Source organism: Scyliorhinus canicula, chromosome 4 (assembly GCF_902713615.1).
Source record: "Scyliorhinus canicula chromosome 4, sScyCan1.1, whole genome shotgun sequence".
In the NCBI taxonomy this organism is placed as follows: Eukaryota; Metazoa; Chordata; class Chondrichthyes; order Carcharhiniformes; family Scyliorhinidae; genus Scyliorhinus; species Scyliorhinus canicula.
The window spans coordinates 70740899-70761351 of NC_052149.1; the positions used below are offsets into that span (position 1 = coordinate 70740899).

The window sequence follows — 20453 nt, forward strand, 5'->3', positions numbered from 1 at the left end:
TGATCAATAGCTAACAAGTGTGGTTGTCCATCTTTAGAAATTTTGTGTAACTGGTCAAGGGTTTGGCGGGTCCTTGCATGAATGATGAGCCACATCTTCGACTGCAGGTATTTTCAGGGGGTGGCATTGGTCCTTGGACTCTAAATTGGTGGCATTCCTTTCTCGGGCTCCTTTTCTAGGACTTCTCTTGCCGTCGGGTATCCTTAAAGAATTGTGACCCATTAATCAGGAGGTTCCTCAGGTCTCTTGAGCAAGGGTCAATGTCTATGTTGCATTTCTTGGGGTAACTTTTCAAGTTCTCTTTGATGTGCTTCCTTTGTCGTCCTCTTGCTCAGGAGCTTTCCTTGAGCTGGGGGAAGAAGATTTATTTTGGCATCTGGGACTGACATCCTAAGCCAGCACAGCGGAGTTGGTTTCAGATGATCATGGCTTCGATTCTGGTGCTCTTGGCCCCTTCTAGGATGCTGATTTTAGTACATCTGTCCTCCAGCTAATGTGGAGAATCTGTCTCTGACAGCATTGATGGTGTCTCCTCCGGGGCCTTGAGGTCGAATCTGTACGTAGTTCCAAGTTCCTGAGTCGTATAGAAGAGGTGGATGGACAACTACCTTGTGCATGAGGATCTTGGTGTCAGCACTAATGTTGCGGTTGTCAGAGACTCTCGTCCTTGGGCATCTGAAGGAGATGTTCGCGGATTGGGTATAATGTTGGATCTCCTCATTGATGTCCACCTTAGATGAGAGGTGGCTCCCCATGTAGGGGAAATGTTCCAAGTTTCGTAGAGTTTCTCTGTTGATCTTATTGGAGGGTGCGACCGGATCTTGCCCTGGGGGAAGGTTGGTATAGGACCCGAGTCTTGTTGAGGCTGAGTCCGATTCTTCAGTATGCTTCCTTGAAAGTGTCGAGCAGCTTGGAGATTCTCTTCTGAGAGTGGAGATGGCGATGTACCATCATGGGTGATCCTGCCAGGAGCTCAAGGCTCCCAACGCATTGCTTGGGATCAACCGAACGTTAAAGCCTCTCCACCACAGCAAGGTGGCAACCCTAAAGCTCATCTAAGGGAAACATGGTGTTCGTTCTTTTCAGATTTGTTCCGCCAACATTATTCCTGCCACGCAAGGGAAATCTAAGCACCTTGCCACACCTTTTAACTACTTGTTAACATCATGATTAACTGGAAGTCAGTTGTTTCTGCTGTTGTGGCAGGAACATTGAAATGTCCCATTTCGTGGAAGAATTTATTGCTGTCAGTAGGCGAGCTGCCAAACCGAAGCACTATTTATGTGCAGCTCATCTACAATACATAATTGAAGAACCACCTGAAATTCAGTGCTACTCTGGGATGCTTATCTAGCTGTTTGAAGTGGGTAGGTTGAAATCAGTTGTTAGATAAGGCCTTTCAACCTCTGATAGATACTTAAATTAGTTTCTACAGAGCAGGATTTATAATACAAAAATGAAAAATATTTGCTGTTTTAATATATTAGCCCTATTTCATATCCTAAAGATTGTGGATCATTCTAGCGAATCCACAGCTGCTTCCTGGTTTTGACTGAATCAAAGCACGGTAGCATTGTGGATAGCACAATCACTTCACAGCTCCAGGGTCCCAGGTTCGATTCCGGCTTGGGTCACTGTCTGTGCGGAGTCTGCACATCCTCCCCGTGTGTGCGTGGGTTTCCTCCAGGTGCTCCGGTTTCCTCCCACAGTCACAAAGATGTGCAGGTTAGGTGGATTGGCCATGTTAAATTGCCCTTAGTGTCCAAAATTGCCCTTAGTGTTGAGTGGGGTTACTGGGTTATGGGGATAGGGTGGAGTTGTTGACCTTGGGTAGGGTGCTCTTTCCAAGAGCCGGTGCAGACTCGATGGGCTGAATGGCCTCCTTCTGCACTGTAAATTCTATGGTAAATTGCAGTTGATAATTTACTTTTAGTCTGTGCTGGTGCTTTGGAAGATTTTGCTTTGACAGGTAGTATGGTTACTATGCAACAGTGCACGCTCCTAAATCTGTGTCCTTTTATGTGCCCCTACAGTGTGTGGAGGATGCGGAATGAAGAAGATAGATTGTTTGCCTGGTAAGTTTCTTTCTTCAATTATCCACCTATGACACTTAACTATCCCTCCTGGGATGTTGTTTTGGTGAGGCCTATGTTAACTGGTTTATTAGTTTCATATTGCTTTCAGATCGTACTGAGCTAATGTAACCTGGAAGGAAAGAGAAGTTGCATTTGGATAGCATCTTTCTCGATCTCTACTGGGACATCCTATGAAGTTCTTTTGAATTGTAGTCACTATTGCAATGCAGCAGCCAATTTATGCACAGAAAGTTCCACAAACATCAAAGAGATATTAACTAAAATCTGATTTGTTGATGTTTGAGGGATAAATATTGGCCAGTGCACCCAGAAGAAGTCCTTTGCTCTGCTATGAGTAGTATCATGAGATATTTAAGTCCCCCGAGATAACAGACATATTCAACAAATAGCACGTCTAAAAATACAACACGTAGCACGACTAACAATACAACACTTAGTATTTTGAAGATTGTGCTGAACTGTCTGGGCTGGGACTTTGAAACCATAATCTTCTGACTCCAGTGACAGTGCCACACTGAGTGGAACATAGCATAGACGTAGGAGGCCATGTGTTTGTTGCCTACTTACTGCATTAACAACTTGTATAGTAATATAGTAAAATGGCCTACGTTTCACAAGAGCTTATAAAACAAAATATAACACTGAGCCACAAAAGACACTCGGTCCAGCGACAAAAAGCTTGTTTAAAGAGGAAGGTTTTAAGAGGGTCTTAAAGGAGTAAAGCGAGGCGTAGGGAAGGAATTCCAGCGCTTATGATCTAGGTAACTGAAGACCCGGATACGATTGGTGGAATTTGGGAGGCCAGAATTAGCAGAGCGCAGTATCGAGGGAGGCTGTAGGGTTTAAACACGCGTATTCACAAAAGAGGTACATCCCAAGACACACATTTACAGACGCTTGAGTCAGGCTTTGGATACGAGCCGGTCCTTTGTGGCTTTTGTTTTCTCTTCTTCTCCGCTCTCCCTCCTCTCCTCCCCCCCAACCACCACCACCCAATATTGGTTGCTGGCGATGAACAAGTTGGTGGTGAATGTCTTCCACGTCCTGTGGTATCCTTCTGATCCATGGATGGAAAAATTCCCCAGGTCAGACAACCGGCCTGCAGACTTGGCACAATTCTCTGGAGGGCGACAGGGGAGGCAAAGGGTAGGATGTCGGCCCTCCTTCCCACCAAGAGCTCTGGCTTGTCTGAGACCACGAAGACCGCCACGTTTGGGCATGGCTCAACCCTTGCCCCTCATAACCCTGGACATGGCCTCAAAGAAGGGTGTCCCGTATTCAACAAACCTGGGGCAGGACTAGAACATGTGGGTATGGTCGGCCGGGCCTCTCTGGCACCACTCACATGCCCTCCACCTCTGGGAAGAACCTGCTCATTCGAATTCTGCTTAGGTGTGCTCTGTGCACCACCTTTAGCTGCTTTTGGCTCAGCCCTGTGCATGTGGAGGTGAAGTTTGCCATGTTCAGTGGTTTATTTCACATTCCTCCGTCTATCTCAGTGCCTAGTTCCTCCTCTCATTTTTTTCCTGGTCTCATCCAGGGTTAAGTATACCTTATCCAACAGTCTCCCATGCATATCCTAACCCTTCCCCTGCCAAGGTCGCCCACGTCCAGCAATCTTTCTATTAGTGAATGTCCTGGTATCTGGGGGTACTTTGTTTCTTTATGGAGGATGTTTTTGACATGAACATATCTCTGATCGTTTTATCTCTGTCTCGCTCTTGTTCATGATGTGGAGATGCCGGCGTTGGACTCTTACCGTCACTCTTGTTCAGGTTAGGCTTGTAACCTGAGAATGCTCCGAACTTTAATAAGCTGAGTTTTAATAAGCCTTTCATGCTGGCCTGGGGGGGGTTTGTGATGTACAGGAGTAGGTAATCTGCATAGAGTGAGATTCTACTCTCTCTGTCTCCCTGCTTCCTCTTTGGGTATCCTTCCACCCCTTCGCCATTCTGAGGGCAGTCGGCAGTGGCTCAATTGCCAGGGCAAACAGTAGCTTGGATAAAAGGCATGCGTGCTTCTGTGCAGTGGGAGCTGATGGTGTTTGTCCGTACACTCGCTATGGGAGTCTTGTGCAGTTTCACCAAGGAGGTGAACCTTGGCCCAAAGCCAAACTGTTCCAATACTTCTAGTAGGTATTTCCGTTTGACTCTGTCGAAGGCCTCTTCTGCATCCAGGGAGATCATCTCTTCTAGTGTTCTCTCCCGGGTCATTATCAAGTTCAGCAGATAACTGATATCCGCTATTAGCTGCCTGCCCGTGACAAAGCTCATATGATGTCCCCTGTCTACCTCTGGCACGCAGCTCTCCATCCGCATCGGCAGGATCTTTGCGAGAGCATTTACAAGTGAGATAGGTCTGTGGGACCCGTGTTCCGTTGAGTCTTCGTCATTTTTGTAGGAATCAGCGATATTGCGGCTTGGGCCTGTGTTGGTAACAAAGTACCCCTTACCAGCGAGTCTGAGAATATCTCCCACAAGTGCGGGGCCAGTGCTACCGTGAATGTTTTGTAGAAATATGCTGGGAATCCATCCGGACCAGGCGCCTTCCTGCCTGCATGGAGGATACTCTCCATGACTTCCCTCAGTTCTAATGGTGCTTCCAGGCACCCTCAGCTATCTTCCCCCATGTCCAGTCCGTTGAGGAACTTCTTCATCTTTGAGACTCCCTCCGGGGGCTCAGAGATGTACAGCTCTCTGTAGAAGGTTGCAAAGGCTTTGTTGATCTGTTCCGGCACTGCAACTCTCCTGTTTTTGACATGAGCTAGTTCCCTCACGGCTGCTTGCTTCCTCAGCTGGTGAGCCAGCAGTTGGCTAGCTTTGTCCAATGAGTGTGTCTATATGTCGGGGTTTTCTGCCATGGTTTTTTTTTCATGAATTTCCGTGGCGTCCCAGTTGGGAGCATACAGGTTTATAAGGACCACTGGTGCCTCTTCAGGACATTGCTAACAGTGACACATTGTACCCCTGGGGTGTGTCCCCTGACCTTCCAGGTGACCATCCTGATGGGGCTTTCTGTGTTTTTCCTCTTGCCCTCCCCCCCGGGTTCCCTTTGCTTGGGCGGCATCCAAGATGGCCACCATTGGCACTTCATGTGGATATGCCCCTGCAGTTTAGGGTTTACCTTTGTTCGGGGGTCTGCCAAGATGGTCGTTCCTGGTGTTGTTGTTTTCGCTCCTCGCCAGCATTCTGCCCCCCCCCCCCCCCCCAATTCTACCAGGCATTCCCATAGTTTGGCCGGATACAGCAGCCCAAGCGGTAGCCCAGTCTTGTAAAGGACCACATTAGATGTGTTAAATTCAGCACGGCGCTTGGCCAGGTCTGCCCCACTGGTACACTCGGATCGAGTGGCCACCACTGGCTGGACCATGTATGCTTTGCCCAGTTCAGGATCTTCTCCCAATCCTGGTACCAGTGAATGAAATGAAAATCGCTTATTGTCACAAGTAAGCTTCATGGAAGTTACTGTGAAAAGCCCCTAGTCGCCACATTACGGCGCCTGTTCGGGGAGGCTGGTACGGGAATTGAACTCTCGCTGCTGGTCTCATTCTGCATTACAAGCCAGCTGATAGCCCACTGTGCTAAACCAGACCCCGAGTTGCATTATGGCGGCTGTTGATTGTTCTCCCGCTTTAGGCTTTGGCCTTATTTTCCGGTCGCTGCTTTCTCCAGATCTCTGTCACCTCTTGTGCCTCCAGCCATTTCTCTGCCTTTTCTAGCACTAACCGTGAAGGGAGCCAGGGTATCCGTGACCACTGCCTTCACTGTTGCCATTGTTTCGAGCTTGAGCTCCTGAGTGAGGAGGCCCATCCACTTGTTTATCATGGGTAGTCTGGTGCCAGTAAGCCCCGGTGATCCAGTCTGCTCGGGTGTGGCTGGCGTCTGCTCTGGTGTGGCTGGCTCCAATACGTCCCACGTGCTCACTAACATTCCGCTCTTCCTCTCTCAGCCTTTACTGATTCTACTGTCCTTTTGGGTCCTAGAGTTGTTCCCGGGCATTTCTCTGTAGTTGTGGTGGTCTTGGAGGGGGTGGGGGTTTCAATAGCTTTAGTGGCCTATTTTTGTGCTAAAAGTGCCGATTTTCTAAGTTCCTGGAGGAGAGCCACCTTCCGCTCAGCACAACCCAGTCACCTCATAATTCTATACGCATCAATCCTGTCCCCCTCGGTCTTCTCAAGGAAAACAACCTCACTCTATCCAATCTCTTTTCATAACTGTGTGCTGAGGCTGGGGCGTTGTCAGAAGCTGACTAGTTGTGTGTAGTCGATGGGTATTTGGAGAATAAAGATCCTGTCGGACAGGTAATCTAATTTTACTAAATCTCCATGAGTCAAATATTTCATGTGTGCTTCAATTTACCATACAGAATTTTATTAGTCCTTCATTTAAAGCATTTTTGTAAATTAGGGTATTTTATGTTTTGGTTTGAACTGAATTTGTCACTGCTACTAAACTAACAAGGGAAGTTATCCTGATGCAGGCTTTTTATACTCATGAAATGTGAGCATTACTGTCAACCTTCATTTATTGCCCTTGAGAAACTGAGGCTGAGTAGCCTTCTTGAAACAAATGAGTAGCTCAGCCATTTTAGAGGGCAGGCAAGAATTAGTGACTTTGCTGAGGGTCTGGAGACTCATTTGGACTGGACCAGGTACGGATTGCAAATTTTCTTCCAAATAGGTATCAGTGAATCAGCTGAATTTTTCATCAGTCTGGTAGTTACATGATTACCATTACTGATGGCAACTTGTTAATCTTTCCAGCTTCCAGGATGGCGTTTGAACTCTCATCTCTTCGTCATTTGATCAAGCCTCTGGATCATTTGTTCAATAACAAAACCATTATACTATCATTTCCAACAGAATAGATTTCAACCTTGTCTGATTGCTGAATGAAGAAAATTTCTCACTTTCCAAGTTGCTAGTGTTTGGACCTAAATCTGTGACCAACATCACTACTATAATGTAGTTTAAGATACAAAACATTCTGAATATTGGATTCAATAGAGTTTGAATTTGATTGAAATCTATGCTGTGAATTTTTAATGTTTAAATTTAATTTCAAGCTAGTAAGTAAGGGGCGGCACGGTAACACAGTGGTTAGCAGATTTCAACATTTTTTTTTACAGTATTTGGAGTATAATATTGCATCTTGTTATTTACCTATTGTTGTGAAGATTCTGGTATCATTTTCAGATCAGACCCACGAGATGTATTGGATGATCTCTTTAGACTGGAATAACGACAATGGTCCTGATATTTGAGGAGGAAGTAGGGTGACTATTTCTTGATGCCAAGAAATACAGAGAATGCGCTTGACAGGACCTCATTTGAAAACTTTTTTTCTGAATTGACCAGCTGTGAGGCAGCAAAAGTTACAGTAGAGGATCCCATCCAAGCAGAGAATTGTGTTGGGGAACGGAGATTGTGAGGTTGCAGGGTGGAATGGGGATGGAAGATGCAATGGAAATTGTGGAGATGAGGAAGATCGTAGATTGGATCATGAGCTGCCACCCGAAGATTGGACTGTGGGAGTAAGGTAAACTCCCCCCCCCCCCCCCCCCGGGTGCAGGGTACTTCCCCTGATTCCCAACCCACCCCAGTTAAAGTAGATGCATACCCAAGATTTTAACAACCCTCTTTTTTTCGACTCTTATCCCCCCTCCCATTTTAAAATTCTAATCAAGTCTCTATAATAGTTTAAAAGCAAATTACTACAGATGCTGGAATCTGAAACAAAAACAGAAAATACTGGACAACCTCAGCAGGTCTGACCGGATCTGTGGATTTTATAATAATAATATACCGTATATACTCGCGTAACATGCGACTTTTGAGCACCTAATTTGAAGCCTAAATTTCGGGGGTCGCATGATAAGCGAGGTACAAAAATCTCGGGTGTGAAATGCTGGCCAAGATAAGTCACATAGCATCCAGCTGGCTTTACTAGCGTCGTTCAGCCACTTGCCGTTTCCATTCATAAAAACATGAATGGAAACGTCAAGTGGCTGAACATCTTCCCATCAGAATACTACTCTTCAGATTTTGACCACAGCATTCTGATGGGAAGATGTTCAGCCACTTGACGTTTCCATTCATGTTTTAATGAATGGAAACCGCAAGTGGCTGAACGACGCTAGTAAAGCCAGCTGGAAAGCTGTTCGAATCGCGAACAGCTTTCACAGCAGAATCCACTCTGTAGAAACCACACACAATGATACCATTTGGAAGTTTTAGTTTCCAAAATTAATTTCCAAAAAAGTGACCCGCATGATACATGAGGTATACCATAAAATCATGTTTTGGGGATGAAAATTTAGGGGTTGCATGATACGCGAGATCGAATGATACGCGAGTATATACGGTAGTTACTGTTTCAACTAATTTTAAGACCGTGACACTCGTTCTTAAATTTCTGATAAGTTGTTTTGCATTCATGAGAATTTTATCTTTTAAATATTAAAGTGAACTTCATTGGTAAATTGGTCATACTGAATGAGGATGTTATACTACAGTTTCCTCATTGTACTTGCGTTCCAAATAAAAATGAATAAATTGTGTGCGCATACTCTTTTATGTTCTGACTTTAATTCTAATGAAACTGGACCAGGCTCTAAAAGCACTCTTATTCGATGTGTAAATGTTGCCTTAAAAGATCAACTTTGAAATTGTACGTGGTATTTGTATGATAGAAAATGTTTAGGTTCTTTAGGGACTGTTCTATTGCCAAAAAATGTAAAGAGAATGTTTTTCAAAGTTACATTAATCACTTGTACAATGATTTCAGTTTGTTTATAGATTGCAGTTTTTTCATACAAGGATCATGTTGTGTATCATAGAATTTATAGTGCAGAAAGAGGCCATTCAAGTCCACACCTCCATCTTATCCCCATAAACCAGTAACCCCACCAACCTTTTTTGAAACTAAGGGGCAATTTAGTATGAAGTGTTTTATCAATCCGCAATTCCTATTGTGTGCACCTTAATTTGTAAATAATCTGGAGGAATAGTTTAACCTGAGGATGTCTCATAGTACTATTACTAATAATAGCAATATTATTAATTTTCCCGACCCCATACATTTAGTAAGCAATGCACCATGATGTGGGTTATTTGTTCATGATGGGCTGCACTAATTTAAGTGCATTTAGTAAATAAAGATTTTGATTCATAACATTCCTCAAACTGAGTTGTTGGGAACTAATGTGGGCTTATACTTAAGGAGGTATGTTTAAGGTAGCAATCCGTGAATTATTTTTGTTGTTAAGACCAAAAATGGTATTGGCGAGTTGGGCATGTTTAAGGTAGCAATCTCTGCATTTTTATTGTCAAGACCATTAATGGTATTGGCTAGTTTATATTTTCACAATTTACATTATCTTTTCAGACACTTGCGGAAGAGAAACAAGCTATTAACCTTTCCTTTAAGACTGCCCGACAAGTGAGTGACTTTAACTTTTTCCTCTTTGCAGACCTACTGTTGCACCTACTTAATGTATGTGACTTAATTAACGCTGTACCTTCTCTGCTATCTCCTATTAAATTCCAGGGGAATTTGTTATATTGGAGCTTCTTGAAAAAAATTTAGTTTAAAGATAAATGTCAGATGACCTCTCCATGTTTTTTTACATAGAATTTACAGTGCAGAAGGAGGCCATTCAGCCCATCGAGTCTGCACCGGCTCTTGGAAAGAGCACCCTATCCAAGGTCAACACCTCCACCCTATCCCCATAACCCAGTAACCCCACCCAACACTAAGGGCAATTTTGGACACTAAGGGCAATTTTGGACACTAAGGGCAATTTTGGACACTAAGGGCAATTTTGGACACTAAGGGCAATTTTGGACACTAAGGGCAATTTTGGACACTAGGGGCAATTTATCATGGCCAATCCACCTAACCTGCACATCTTTGGACTGTGGGAGGAAACCGGAGCACCCGGAGGAAACCCACGCACACACAGGGAGGATGTGCAGACTCCACACAGACAGTGACCCAAGCCGGAATCGAACCAGGGACCCTGGAGCTGTGAAGTGATTGTGCTATCCACAATGCTACCGTGCTGCCCACTTCCTGTTCTTCCTGTTTTGTTCCTGCTCTGGTTCTGCTTCAATAACATTAGTCATGGAAGCACTAGTTCTAAGTTTAAATGCTCTTCTGAAATATCTGCAAGCATTCTGACTTGCCAAAAATGACCATCTTTCATTGAGATGTTGTGGTATGTCTTTGAGTGAGGTTACACTGAGTAGCAAGATGTCTCTTAACTTAAGCCATGGGAACCTTCTGTGATCACTTTTGAGCTAGTTGAGAAATTTTCACTGAAAATGAATTGGAGTACACTAATTAATCCACACTAGGGTATCTTCTGCAAAACATGTCGATGAAGGATTTGACTTCTGGGCATTATAATTTCTCCGGAACCTACATAATCTAAACAGTTCTCTTTTTTTTTCATTTATTGAATAAGTTTTTATCCATTTGTTGCACAAATGTGGTCTAGTTTGCTGTTTTGCCAATGATCAAATAAATCAGGCTCAGACTGGCATATGTGTGACATTTCCGTATATAGATTTTATAATATTGATTTCAGGCGTTCAGTGCAATTCATGCAGAATTCATTGTCTTGTGCCACATCTGAATATTAGTTTTGTAAGGCAGTGCTGAAACCTTTGGATCTGCGTTGATAGATTAAACTTTGCTTTGGTCCATTATTTGACAGACCTCCTAAGTGCCAAAGTAATACCTGTTACCTCAGTCTGCAAGTGTAAGTTGTGTGGAGTTGCAATATTTATACAGTTGATTGATTCTGTAAATGTGTGTCTCCTGTCTTTTCTGCACGAGCAGCATGGGTGGCACGGTAGCACAGTGGTTCGCACCATTGCTTCATAGCGCCAGGGTCCCAAGCTTGATTCCTGGCTTGGGTCACTGTCTGTGCGGAGTCTGCACGTTCTCTCCGTGTTTGCGTGGGTTTCCTCCGGGTGTTCCGGTTTCCTCCCACAAGTCCCGAAAGACGTGCTGTTAGGTGAATTGGACATTCTGAATTCGCCCTCAGTGTACTTGAACAGGCGCCGTAATGGGGCAACTAGGGGATTTTCACAGTAACTTCATTGCAGTATTAATGTAAGTCTACTTGTGACACTGATAAAGATTATTTTATTACTTCCATGTCTGATTACTTCATTATCTGATTGATGTGCAAGGGCATTGTTTTTCTTATACTACCAATAATATAGTTGAGGGATAGAAACTGTCTGCCGTCCATTCGTATTGCCAGGCATCTGAATTGGTCAAACTGGCACTGATTTGATGCATGTAATTTCACCTTTTTCTTTAGTGATGGATGTCATTATACACTTTTGTAGCGTGTTTACTGTTGGTTTAGCCCTTGACCAAGAAACTCTGCATTTATGGTATTGATCTGTAGGACTAGTTTACTTGTTATATTTTAATCTTGGTTAATAAAGCTGGTAAATCCTGGTTTATAAATATACTTTGCATGTTTAAAAGAGATGTCGATATTGCAGCAGCACATGACCCTCTCATGATCAGGAAGACTTGTGCAACATGCTAAAAACAAATGTTCTCCAGGTAACCTTTGCTGTGATGGCACCGTCAGTCTCAAATGTGTGCTCGCATGACAACCAAATCCCTCAGCCCCTTCACTGTGTCTAAATTGTCATGCTATTTGTCCAACATTCTGTAGTAAGTGAGCAGAAATCTCCTCCAGCCAAATATTGGAAAGACAAGCCATTGTTTTCAACCTCTGCTATAAATTCCATTCTCTGGCGAGCAATTCCTTCCCTCTCCCTGGCAATAATCTAAGACTAAACTAGACGTCAGCCTTGGTGTCATTGACCCCGGGATAAGTATCTGGCCACATATTACGGTAACACAGTGTTACTTCACAGAGCCAGCGTCCCAGATTTGATACCCGCTTTTGGATCACTGTGGAGTCTGCGCGTTCTCCTTGTGTCTGTGTGGGTTTTCTCCCGGGTGCTCCAGTTTCCTCCCACGAGTCCCGAAAGATGTGCTTGTTAGTGAATTGGACATTCTGAATTCTCCTTCCGTGTACCCGAACAGGTGACGAAGTATGGTGACTGGGGGATTTTCTTTTTTTTTTAATATAATTTTTATTGGAATTTTTTACAGAAAATATAAAACATAACGACAAACAATGAAATGCAACAAAATAACCCATAATAACTGTAACACCCCCAGACCGTATCGACGCATGTATCACATCCCCCCCCCCCACCCGCCCAACCCCAATGAACAACAAAAGAACTTAAAAATAAATTAAAATTAAATAAACAAACATAGTCATTGTCCGCCCCCCCCCCCCCCCCCCCCCCGGGGTTGCTGCTGCTACTGTCCCTGTACCCTATCGTTGAGCCAGAAAGTCGAGAAAAGGTTGCCACTGCCTAAAGAACCCTTGTACCGACCCTCTCAGGGCGAATTTGACCTTCTCTAGCTTAATGAAACCCGCCATGTCATTGATCCAGGTCTCCACGCTTGGGGGCCTCGCATCCTTCCATTGTAGCAAGATCCTTCGCCGGGCTACTAGGGACGCAAAGGCCAGCACACCGGCCTCTTTCGCCTCCTGCACTCCCGGCTCCACCCCAACCCCAAAAATCACGAGTCCCCATCCTGGCTTGACCCTGGATCCCACCACCCTCGACACCGTCCTCGCCACCCCCTTCCAGAACTCCTCCAGTGCCGGGCATGCCCAGAACATATGGGCATGGTTCGTTGGACTCCCCGAGCACCTGACACACCTGTCTTCACCCCCAAAGAACCTACTCATCCTCGTCCCAGTCATGTGGGCCCGGTGCAGCACCTTGAATTGGATGAGGCTAAGCCGCACACACGAGGAGGAAGAATTAACCCTCTCCAGAGCATCAGCCCATGTCCCGTCTTCGATCTGTTCCCCCAGTTCCCCCTCCCACTTAGCTTTCAGCTCCTCTACTGACGCCTCCTCCGCCTCCTGCATAACCTTGTAGATATCAGATATCTTCCCCTCTCCAACCCAGACCCCCGAAAGTACCTGTCGCTCACCCCCCTCGCGGGAAGCGAAGGGAATCCCTCCACCTGCCGCCTAGCAAATGCCTTTACCTGCAGACACCTGAACATGTTCCCCGGGGGGAGCCCAAATTTCTCCTCCAACTCCCCCAGGCTCGCAAACCTCCCATCAATAAACAGGTCCCTCAGCTGTCTGATGCCCGCTCTGTGCCAACCCTGAAATCCCCCATCAATGTTCCCCGGGACGATCCTATGGTTCCCCCTTAACGGAGCCTCCATCGAGCCCCCCACTTCTCCCCTATGTCGCCTCCACTGCCCCCAAATCTTGAGGGTAGCCGCCACCACCGGACTCGTGGTATACCTTGTAGGAGGGAGCGGCCACGGCGCCATTACCAGGGCCCCCAGGCTTGTATCTCCACAGGACGCCCTCTCCATCCGTTTCCATGCTGCCCCCTCCCCCTCCATTACCCACTTGTGCACCATCGACACATTGGCCGTCCAATAATACCCTGAGAGATTGGGTAACGCCAGCCCCCCCCCCCAATCTCTACCCCGCTCCAAGAAGACCCTCTTCACCCTCGGGGTCCCATGCGCCCAAACAAAGCTCATGATGCTGCTAGTCACCCTTCTAAAAAAGGCCCCAAGGATAAAGATGGGCAAACACTGAAAAAGGAACAAGAACCTCGGGAGAACCGTCATTTTGATGGACTCCACTCTACCCGCCAACGATAGCGGCACCATGTCCCACCTTTTAAATTCCTCCTCCATCTGCTCCACCAGCCTGGTAAAATTAAGCTTATGGAGAGTCCCCCAACTCCTGGCCACCTACACCCCCAGGTATCTGAAACTCTTCACTGCCCTCCTAAATGGGAGTCTCCCAATTCCCCCCTCCTGATCACCCGGGTGTACTACAAATACCTCACTCTTGCCTAAATTTAACTTATAGCCCGAGAAGCCCCCAAATTCCGCTAACAGCTCCATCACCCCCGGCATTCCCCCTTCTGGATCCGCCACATACAACAGCAGGTCGTCCGCATACAGCGATACGCGATGTTCCTCCCCACCCCGCACCAGACCCCTCCATCTCCCTGACTCCCTCAACGCCATAGCCAAAGGTTCAATCGCCAGTGCAAAGAGCAAGGGGGCAGGGGGCACCCCTGCCTGGTCCCACGGTAGAGCCTAAAGTACTCCGATCTCCTTCCATTGGTAACTACACTTGCCATCGGAGCCGCGTAGAGCAGCCTCACCGATTTGATGAATCCCTCCCCGAATCCGAACCGCTCCAGCACCTCCGACAGGTACCCCCACTCAACTCTATCAAAAGCTTTCTCCGCATCCAGCGCCACCACTATCTCTGCCTCCCCCTCCACTGCCGGCATCATGATAACATTTAGCAGTCTCCGCACATTCGTGTTGAGCTGCCGTCCCTTGACAAATCCTGTCTGATCCTCGTGTATCACCCCTGGCACACAGTCCTCTATCCTGGTCGCCTTCTCCCCATACTCGTATACCGCGCCCTGCGACCTCCTCCACTGTGTTTCCGCCTTTCTGGTGGTCAACAAGTCAAATTTGGCCTGCAAACTACGCTGTTCCCCCAGCAACCCCTCCTCCGGTGCCTCCGCGTATCTCCTGTCCACATCCAGGAGCTCCCTCACCAGTTTCTCCCTCTCCTTCCTCTCCCTCCTTTCCCTATGGGCCCGGATGGAGATCAGCTCCCCCCGGATCACTGCTTTCAGAGCCTACCAGACCATCCCCACCCGGACCTCCCCCGTGTCGTTGGTATCCAGATACCCCTCAATACTTCCCCGGACCCTCCTACACACCACCTCATCAGCCAGCATCCCCACATCCAGGCGCCAGAGCGGGCACTGGTCCCGCGCCTCCCCCATCTCCAGATCAACCCAGTGCGGAGCATGTCGAGCAAGGGAACCGTGGTTTACGAAGGAAGTTGAAGCACTTGTCAAGAGGAAGAAGAAGGCTTATGTTAGGATGAGACATGAAGGCTCAGTTAGGGCACTTGAGAGGTACAAGTTAGCCAGGAAGGACCTAAAGGGAGAGTTAAGAAGAGCGAGGAGAGGACACGAAAAGTCGTTGGCGGATAGGATCAAGGAAAACCCTAAGGCTTTCTATAGGTATATCGGGAACAAAAGAATGACTGGAGTAAGATTAGGGCCAATCAAGGATAGTAGTGGAAAGTTGTGTGTGGAATCAGAGGAGATAGGGGAAGCGTTAAATGGATATTTTTCGTCAGTGTTTACACTGGAGAAAGACAATGTTGTCGAGGAGAACACTCCGGTTCAGTCGACCAGGCTAGATGGAATTGAGGTTCAAAAGGAGGAGGTGTTAGCAATTTTGGAAAATGTCAAAATAGATAAGTACCCTGGGCCAGATGGGATTTATCCTAGGATTCTCTGGGAAGCCAGGGAGGAGATTGCAGAGCCTTTGTCCTTGATCTTTGTCGTCTTTGTCGACAGGAATAGTGCCGGAAGACTGGAGGATAGCAAATGTTGTCCCCTTGTTCAAGAAGGGGAGTAGAGACAACCCTGGTAATTATAGACCTGTGAGCCTTACTTCGGTTGTGGGTAAAATGTTGGAAAAGGTTATAAGAGATAGGGTTTATAATCATCTTGAAAAGAACAAGTTGATTAGCGATAGTCAACACGGTTTTGTGAAGGGTAGGTCATGCCTCACAAACCTTATTGAGTTTTTTGAGACGGTGACCAAACAGGTGGATGAGGGTAAAGCGGTTGATGTGGTGTATATGGATTTCAGTAAGGCGTTTGATAAGATTCCCCACGGTAGGCTATTGCAGAAAATAAGGAAGTATGGGATTGAAGGTGATTTAGCGGTTTGGATCAGTAATTGGCTAGCTGAAAGAAGACAGAGGGTGGTGGTTGATGGCAAATGTTCATCCTGGAGTTCAGTTACTAGTGGTGTACCGCAAGGATCTGTTTTGGGGCCACTGCTGTTTGTCATTTTTATAAATGACCTGGAAGAGGGTGTAGCAGGATGGGTTAGTAAATTTGTAGATGACACGAAGGTCGGTGGAGTTGTGGATAGTGCTGAAAGGATGTTATAGGATACAGAGGGACATAGATAAGCTGCAGAGCTGGGCTGAGAGGTGGCAGATGGAGTTTAATGCGGAAAAGTGTGAGGTGGTTCACTTTGGGAGGAGTAACAGGAATGCAGAGTACTGGGCTAATGGCAAGATTCTTGGTAGTGTAGATGAACAGAGAGATCTCGGCATCCAGGTACATAAATCCCTGAAAGTTGCCACCCAGGTTAATAGGGCTGTTAAGAAGGCATATGGTGTGCTAGCCTTTATCAGCAGGGGGATTGAGTTTCGGAGCCACAAGGTCATGCTGCAGCTGTACATAACTCTGGTGCGGCCGCACCTGGAGTACTGCGTGCAGTTCTGGTCACCACATTATAGGAAGGATGTGGAAGCTTTGGAAAGGGTTCAGAGGAGATTTACTAGGATGTTGCCTGGTATGGAGGGAAGGTCTTTCGAGGAAAGGCTCAGGGACTTGAGGTTGTTTTCGTTAGAGAGGAGAAGGCTGAGAGGTGACTTAATAGAGACATATAAGATAGTCAGAGGGTTAGATAGGGTGGACAGTGAGAGTCTTTTTCCTCAGATGGTGATGACCAACACGAGGGGACATAGCTTTAAATTGAGGGGTGATAGATATAGGACAGATGTCAGAGGCCGTTTCTTTACTCAGAGAGTAGTAGGGGTGTGGAACGCCCTGCCTGCAACAGTAGTAGACTCGCCAACTTTAAGGGCATTTAAGTGGTCACTGGATAGACATATGGATGAAAATGGAGTAGTGTAGGTCAGATAGGCTTCAGATGGTTTCACAGGTCGGTGCAACATCGAGGGCTGAAGGGCCCGTACTGCGCTGTAGTGTTCTATGTTCTATGGTCTGAAATCGCTATGGCCGAATACTCGGCATCCTGCACCCTCGGGATCAATCCCCTGCTCAGGATGAAAAAATCTATTCGGGAATAGACCCTATGGACATGGGAGAAAAAGGAATACTCCCGCGCTCTTGGCCTCCCAAACCTCCAGGGATCCACCTCTCCCATCTGGTTCATAAACCCCCTCAGCGCTTTGGCCGCCGCCGGACTCCTACCCGTCCTTGAACTGGACCGGTCCAGTGGGGGATTCAGCACTGTGTTAAAGTCTCCCCCCATGATCAGGCCCCCTGCCTCCAGGTCCGGAATGCGGCCCAACATATGCCTCATGAAGCCGGCATCATCCCAATTCGGGGCATATACATTAACCAGCACCACCTTCTCTCCCTGCAGCCTACCCTTCACCATAATATATCTGCCCTCCTTGTCCGACACCACCTCAGCTGCCTCGAACGCCACCCTCTTCCCCACCAGAATTGCCACCCCCCGGTTCTTCGCGTCCAATCCTGAGTGAAAAACCTGCCCCACCCACCCCTTCCTCAGACGAACCTGGCCCGCCACCTTCAAGTGGGTCTCCTGGAGCATAGCCACGTCCGCCTTCAGCCCCTTCAGATGAGAAAATACCCTAGTTCTCTTAACCGGCCCATTCAGCCCCCTCACGTTCCAGGTAATCAGCCGGATCAGAGGGCAACCTGCCCCTCTTCCCCCGCCGGCTAGCCATAGCTTATCGACTGCTCGCCCCAGGCCAGCTCGCCCATCCTGACCCGTTCCCCATGGCGATAACGCCTCTCCTCCACCCCCCCCGGCCCACACCAGCTCCTTCCTGACCATTCCAGCAGCAACCCGGTATCCCCCCCACCCCCCCAGGCTAGGACCCCTCCTAGCCGTGACGCACCCTCCATGGTACTTCCATGAGTCAGCTGACTTCTGCTGACCCGGCATCTCCCGCCAAAACCCATCTCCTCCCGGCATGGGGTCATCCCCCTCTTGCCACACCTCCTTGGCACCGCTTCAGCGGGGGAAAGAAAACCAGTAGAGGCCACGCCCCCACCGCCAGCTCCACCCCCCCCGCCCCGCAGCGCAGGAAACCAGAGGAAAGCCCGCGCTTTCACACTGCCACACCCCACCCTTCTGACGCAGCTCCCCAAAATCCAGTTTCACCTCAACCCCCAGCCCCGTACAGAAGAGAACATATAAAACACAACCCCCCAACATTCCCCACATACCCCACACCCATACCCAACAGGCAAACCCACCCGGAAACAGAGCAAAAAGAAAACCAGCATAAAAATAACACCTGTCAAAATTGAAGAACAGCAACGGCCATAGTGTGTCCCCAGACCCTAGTTCGAGTCCAGCTTCTCCGCCTGTACAAAGGCCCACGCCTCCTCCGGGGACTCGAAGTAGTGGTGCTGGTCCTTGTATGTCACCCACAGACGCGCAGGCTGCAGCATTCCAAATCTGACCTGCTTGGCATGCAGCACCGCCTTCGTCCGGTTGAACCCGGCGCGCCACTTTGCTACCTCCGTGCCCCAGTCCTGGTAGATTCGCACCACCGAATTCTCCCACTTGCTGCTCCTCTCTTTCTTGGCCCAGCGCAGCACACACTCCCGGTCACTAAATCGATGGAACCGCACCAGCACCGCCCGCGGCGGTTCATTTGCCTTAGGCCTCCTGGCCAGCACTCTGTGAGCTCCCTCAAGCTCCAGGGGCAAATGGAAGGACCCCGCTCCCATCAACGAGCTCAACATCGTGGTCACGTACAACGGGAGATCCAGCCCCTCCGCCAGGCCCAGGATCCTCAAATTATTTCGCCTCGTGCGAACGTCCAGCTCCTCCAAGCGGTCTTGCCACTTCTTGTGAAGTGCCTCGTGCAACTCCACTTTCTCCACGAGGACCACGGCCTCCTCCTCCCTCTCAGCGGCCTGCTGCTGCAACTCCCGAATCGACACCTCCTGTGCCGCCTGGGTCCCAAGCAGCTTGTTTGTAGTTGCATTCAGGGAGTCCAGCAACTCAGCCTTCAGCTCCGCAAAACAGCGCAGAAGAGAGGCTTGCTGCTCCTGCGCCCACTTCCATCAGTCCTCCGGTGTTCTGCCGGCCGCCATTTTGTCTTTCTTCCCCTGCTTTTCTTGGGGAGCTGCTGTAGCTTTTTCCTTTGCCCCACTCCGGGTGAGCACCATAAATTATGGGGAATGCTCCTCTAGACACCTTCCCCCACTGGGATTCGTCGGGACAGCGTCGACTGCTGCTAGAATTCAGCTTTCATAAAGGCCCTCAAGTCAGCTTGAGACCTATAAGCTGGCCCTTCCCCCGCCTGCCTGCTTGTAGAGGCTTTTGTTTGCTGCTGCTTCCGCCCAATCTTGCACTGTTTCTGAGGGTCTGATAACCAAGAAACATACTATTCCTGGGGGAAAGTACTCCTCGAACATTCACCTACGGCTTTTCATCGAAATTCCAACCCGTGCCGCCCAAAAAAGAGCTCTTTTCTGTAACCTTGGGCAGGAGCTGCCTCTGTGTGCTCACTCACTCCATGCTGCACACCGGAAGTCCGACTGGGGGATTTTCACAGTAGCTTCGTTGCAGTGTCAATGTAAGCCTACTTGTGACACACTTCCCGTGGCGGTTATGAAGGAGTAAGTCGCACATTTGGTGGCTCCCGCTCAGGTCAGACTTTTGGACCTCCTCCCCCCCCCCCCCCCCCCCCCCCCCCCCCCGATTTATTTATTTATTTTAACCGGACTTGACTTGGAAAAATTGATGACAATAGGCAATTGTGAACTGAATTCCCACATCGGTGCATGGAGAGGAGGACTAGAAGTGCTTGTAAAGGCAGAAACAAAGACAGAAGGCTTGGGCTGAAGCTGCAGTAAGAGAAAGCATGGCGGAGGACCGGACCTCCTGGCTTGTCGACCCAGTGGTCAGTGGAGCATTTGATGCAAGTTATTCCAGGAGGGCTTCGCCAGGCAGAAGCAGGACTGCTTGGACCAGATTTAAGAGTCAATTTCACGGCTGGAGCTTAGATTGGATGCCCAAGATCGGGTGATCCAGAAAGTAAAGAAGGAGCTGGCTGACAGGAGGAACATCAAACTCCAGTGGAGTTGGAGGTGGGGATGCTGAGAGACCAGCAGAAGAAGCTCCTGGAGAAGGTGAAGGACCTAGAGAACAGGTCCCGCCGGCAGAGCCTGAGGATTATTGGGCTCCCGGAGGGGTCCGAAGGAGCGAATGCTGGGGCATACATAGTGGCCATGTTTGAGAAGCTGCTGCGGGATGGAGCATTCCCCCGACGCTTGGAGGTGGACAGGACTCACAGAGTGCTTGCGAGGAATCCACGAATGGGAGACCCCCGAGGGCAATGGTGGTGAGATTCCACGGGTATCTGGATAAGGAGTGTGTTTTACAATGGACCAAGCAGACACGGAGCTGC

General features: G+C 48.2%; 1 protein-coding gene across 2 annotated transcripts in view; it reads left to right on the top strand.

Moving 5' to 3' along the window:
* LOC119964659 (guanine nucleotide-binding protein G(I)/G(S)/G(O) subunit gamma-12) overlaps nucleotides 1-20453 on the top strand; it is a 153838-nt gene that overhangs the window by 22863 nt on the left and 110522 nt on the right. For both annotated transcript variants that reach the window (XM_038794425.1, XM_038794424.1), the window contains exons 2-3: nucleotides 2034-2075; nucleotides 9482-9535. The gene's annotated coding sequence lies outside the window, so the exon portion shown is untranslated. The remainder of the gene's footprint in view (nucleotides 1-2033; nucleotides 2076-9481; nucleotides 9536-20453) is intronic.